The sequence below is a fragment of the Gopherus flavomarginatus genome, chromosome 1 (genome assembly GCF_025201925.1).
Source record: "Gopherus flavomarginatus isolate rGopFla2 chromosome 1, rGopFla2.mat.asm, whole genome shotgun sequence".
NCBI lineage: Eukaryota > Metazoa > Chordata > Testudines > Testudinidae > Gopherus > Gopherus flavomarginatus.
The window spans coordinates 368451833-368456978 of record NC_066617.1 but is presented as its reverse complement, the minus strand read 5'-3'; the positions used below and the strand labels follow the sequence as shown (position 1 = coordinate 368456978).

Sequence of the window (5146 nt, the reverse complement as noted above, 5' to 3'; positions counted from 1 at the left end):
TCTTAAGGTTCCCCCACCACAAAGTGTAGGAATTATTAATGCAGGGAGCACAATACAAATTATGGAATTGTATTTAGTAGGGTCATTGTTCAAAGTTATTTTCTCTGAATAATGAAAATGTCATTTTTCAGTGTGTGAAGAGCAAGCAATCTGCTTCTCCCATGAGAAAAGCCTCCACTACTGCATGCAGTGTCTCATATTAACGTTGTCTCTCCATTCAGGCATTTCTACTGACACCATCACCCGAGATCCTAGGAACACACAGAAAGTCACGGGAGCATGTGGTAAATGCAGGAGACACACTTATGCCTCAGAGTTGGAAATTTCCTTCCCTACTCCATGTCAGATTCCAACACAACCGATTTCACCAACCCCTCCACCTTCATCCTACTTGGCATTCCTGGCCTGGAGGGTGCCCATGTCTGGATCTCCATCCCCTTCTGTACCATGTACACCATAGCCGTGTTGGGGAACTTCCCTATCCTGTTCATTGTGAAGAGGGAGCCGAGCCTCCATGGGCTTATGTTCTATTTCCTCTGCATGCTGGCTGTCATCGACCTGGTCATGTCCACATCCACCCTACCGAAAATGCTGAGCATTTTCTGGTTCAATTCCAGGGAGATCAGTTTCAGTGCCTGCCTCACCCAAATGTACTTGGTTCAAGGCTTCTCATCGATGGAGTCTGGAGTCCTTGTTGCCATGGCTTTTGATCGCTATGTGGCCATCTGCAATCCTCTGAGATATTCCATGATCCTGAAAACTCTGTTGTGGCCAAGATAGGCCTGGCTGTGGTGCTACGCAGTGGAATAATCACATTACCCTCTCCCTTCCTGGTGAGGCAGTGGTCATATTGCAGAACCAACATCATCCCCCACTTCTACTGTGGGTATATAGCTGTGGTGAAGCTGGCCTGTGCTGTCATCTGCATCAGTAGCTACTATGGCCTGTTTAATCTTATCTCGGTGAGTGGAATGGACATGTTTTTTATTGCCGTGTCCTATACTTAGATCCTCCGGGCCATCTTCCGCCTCCCCACAAAGGATGCCAGACTCAAAACTTTTGGGACCTGCATCTCTCATCTTTGTGCCATCTCAGATTTGTACATCTCAGATTTAGTCTCCTCTCTCCCGCTGAAGTTTGGCCAGAATTTGCCACTTCATTTCCTTATTCTCATTACCAGTGTGTACCAGCTGGTTCCCCCCCATGCTGCACCCCATCATTTACGGAGTGAGGACCAAACAGATCAGGGGCAGGCAGCTCCAGCTCTTTACTCATAAAGAGACCTAAATGTTTTCTCCATGTGATCTGGCTGTCAGATTGAGCTCCATGCAGAGCGGGCTGGTGCATGATGCTGTGGCCTCTTCCCTGAATCACTTACTGGACAGACAGAGAGACATTAAACATTTCCCTGTCCTTACCGTGCTGTGTCAATGTGATGAACTGGGGAGTCAGTCTATGTACAGTACACTGGGTTGTGAACTGTCTGATTGATCTTGGCTAGGTACCTGAAATTGCAATCTTGCCTTATCTCTTCTGTCAAGCCTCGACCCTGCCGTGTGTCTTCTGCCCAAGGCCCTGCCCCTGTCACTTACTGCTGTCTTCCTGTCACTTTGTCAGGTGTGACCCAGTCATCTCTAAAACCAATATGTTCTCACATCTTATGGCAAATCACTTAATGGGCACTAATTCCTGTTAAAATGTAAAAGTTTATTCTTACTTTGTTACTAACCCTGTGGAGAAAGAGACCCAATCAGGGTCATAGCAGGGGCCCAGCCAGAGGATAATCATAAGTCCATGACACCGTGTGCCACTTTGCTGCTGGATGAACCTCATCATTTCTATTGGACACCTGTGATTTCATGGGTAAGGTGAAGCTCCCTCTCCAGCATTGGGGAGACTTCTAGCTCGTCCTCTGGGCCACAAGAGCTGTTTTGGGGGAGTGGAGGGGAACAGGGACGTAGGACATCCTGGTCTACCAGTGGGACCACAATTACTGTGACAAGCCTTTCAGGTTGGGCAGTGATTGTTACAAGGCCAGCTGGGGATTCTCCTGCCCATGAGGATCCTCCTTAGCCCTCAGAATGAAGCCAACCATCTTTCAACATTGAACACCAGAGGCTCTAGAGTGGTTCTCCATGTTGCAAAGTGCTCTCCTTTCTTTGTGATGTAGTGTACTGTCAGGGTTCTCTCCCCACTCTTAACTCTGGGCTACAGAAGTTTGGACTCACATAAAATACCCCCTAATCTTCTAACTATCAGTTTAGGTTAAAAACTTTCCCAAGACGCAAATTCCTTTCCTTGTCCTTGGATGGTATTGTTGCCACAACCAAGTGATTTAAACAAACATTCAGGGAGGGGCCACTTGGAACCCAACCACCCCAAAATATCCCCCCAAGACCCTTCACCCCCTTTCCTGGGGAGGGTTGAGAATAATATTCCCCTCTAGGCTCAACTTTAAAGTTACAAAAACAGGAATATACCCACCTCGTAGAATAAGGAAAATCTGCAAGCTAAACGAAAAGATAATCAAATGCATTTCCTTGCTATTACTTACAATTTCTGCAATTTTATATGTGTCATTTCAGTAGAAGCTGGGTTACCTGCTTCATCTCTCTCTTTGTCCTGAGAGGAAACAAAACAAAGAACACAAAGAACAACACCTCTCCTGCCGCCCCCGATTTGAAAGTACAGGTAAAGGAGGGATTTTATGCTACCCTTAGCTGTATGTTTATGACAGGTACTCTGTGGTTTGCCTGCAGGAAACCCACATGGATCCAGCTGCCAAGATTAGTTAGAGGCTGGGGTGGGAGGACCAGGTATATTTTAGACACCTCAGCACTCATTCGGCTGGGTTGGCCACCCCACCCTGTTCTCCCCCTACCTACAGCCTAAGATGCTGGGAGTTCTCAAGGCCATCCCAGGTCACCTGATGCACCTACAGGCCTTTGTGGAGGGGCTGATATTGAATCTGTCCAATGTCTACCAACCGAATGCAGACCCAGAGTGGGTGTGTTTCTGTCAACAGGCTTCTACCTTCCTCGGCAGCTTGGATCTCCACTAGTGCGTGGTTCTGGATGGGGATTTTAATACCATCTTTGGGGACCAGAACACTTAAGGATAGAGAGCAGCCAGGCTGCTGCAGGCATCCTCAGAGAGACTATCAATCATCACTGCCTGGTGAAGGTCTGCATGACCAACACACAGATGACAATTCCTCCTTTACCTATTTAGAGTGTGCCCTTGTTGCCGAGAAGGCTAATGGCATTTTGAGCTGCATAAGAAGGAACATTGCCAGTAGATAGAAGGACGAGATTGTTCCCCTCTGTTTGACATTGGTGAGGCCTCATCTGGAGTATTGTGTCCAGTTTTGGGTCCCACACTGTAAGAAGGATATGGAAAAACTGGAAAGAGTCAAGTGGAACGCAAGAAAAATGATTAGGGGTTTGGAGCACATGACTTATGAGGAGAGGCTGAGGAAAGTGGGATTGTTTAATCTGCAGAAGAGAAGAGTGAGGAGGGATTTGATAGCTGTTTTCAACTAGTAGAAAGGGGGTTCCAAAGAGGATGGATCTAAACTCTTCTCAGTGGTAGCAGATGACAGATTAAGAAGCAACGGTCTCCAGTTGCAGTGAGGGAGGTTTAGATTGGAAATTAGGAAAAACTTTTTCACTAGGAGGGTGGTGAAGCACTGGAATGGGTTCGCTAGGGAGGTGCTGGAATCTCCATCCTTAGAGGTTTTTAAGGTCAGGCTTGACAAAGCCTGGCTGGGATGATTTAGCTGGGGATTCGTCCTGCTTTGAGCAGGGAGTTGGACTAGATACCTCCTGAGGTCTCTTCCAACCCTGATATTCTGTGATTCTGTGATTCTCTGTCCAGTTGGAGGTTGATAAGTTGAGCAACTTGTGGTCGACTGTAAGTTTGTATTTTTTTCCGTCTTGCCTGGTCCCACTCCAGCACAGTTCTTGGCCCTCCCATTGAGTGGCCATGATGGCCTCATTCATCTGAGAGTTCACCTGGGGCTCTTCATCCTTCAGACCCCTCCTACGCATACTCCAGTAGCTAGGGGTCACCTTTTTCTGACTGCTCAGGTTTTCCATGAGTGGTCCTACAAGAGGGTGATCCCTACCCACCCCCTCACTGCAGGACCTCTAGAATTCTTGATTGGGCTCCTGTCCTATGAGTCCCTCTGCCCCCCCTCACTATCACAACCCACGCCAGCTGAACAACCTGCATCCATTTCATTTCTGAATTCCATCAAGGACACAACTTTACATGCTCATGCTGCACACGAACCACCTTTGGAGAGTGATGAACTCAAGTGGGCAGAAAGTGTTCCACCCCAGTTCCACAGTCCATTGAGGATATTGGTTGGTGGCTCCTTCATGGAGCCATGAACACAGGCATGTATGTGGCCCAGTTCACCCTCATTCCAGATGCCTGCCCATTTTGTGGCATGAGGCAGGCCCTGGCGCATGCCTGTCTAGAATGTGCAAGGCTGCACCCCTATTCCAACTCCTTCACAACTTCAACAGGAGGTTCTGGCGGCTCTTTCCCCCAGATCTTTTCATATCTGCTCACTGCTTTAGCTCATCATACAGGATGTGGCCTGCTGGTCCCTTGTGCTACAAGTGAAATAAACTCTAATATTAATCTGTAAACTTATTAATAAAACAAATAATCAAACCCATTAGAAAATAAGAAACTTGTTAGAAAAGATATATAGACAAGCAAGTAGGCTAGAATATAGGGTAGCACAGCTGCAGGCTGCTAGCTGGCAATGGCCAGGGACTTGGGACTCAGAAGTGACAGACAGAGGGAGGCACGTGTGTGCGGGGGGAGGGGGGAGTGAGTTACAAAGGAAGGAGAGACCTGGACCTAAATACAGTAGAAGAAAAGAGAGAGAAAGATGGGAGAAAACCCACTGGAACAGGGACTCCCTGTCTCTGCCGTTCTGGGGAGCACTTTCAAAGGGAGACACAAACTCTCCCTGATCCCAAACAGGCACTGTGTGTTCCAGAGCCTGGCTGGATCAGTCCTGGAACGAGAGCACTTGGGGAAATACAGAGGGCAGAAGAGTCACATTTGGGTGAAGAAAATATCTTGTGGCACCTCGCTGGCCAGTCCCACTCCCTTTCCACATCTGTGT

General features: G+C 47.8%; 1 pseudogene; it reads left to right on the top strand.

Annotated features, from left to right (window-relative positions):
- Window positions 1-339: 339 nt before the first annotated feature.
- On the top strand, window positions 340-1287 carry LOC127053146 (olfactory receptor 52E4-like; annotated as a pseudogene).
- The last annotated feature ends 3859 nt before the right edge of the window (window positions 1288-5146 follow it).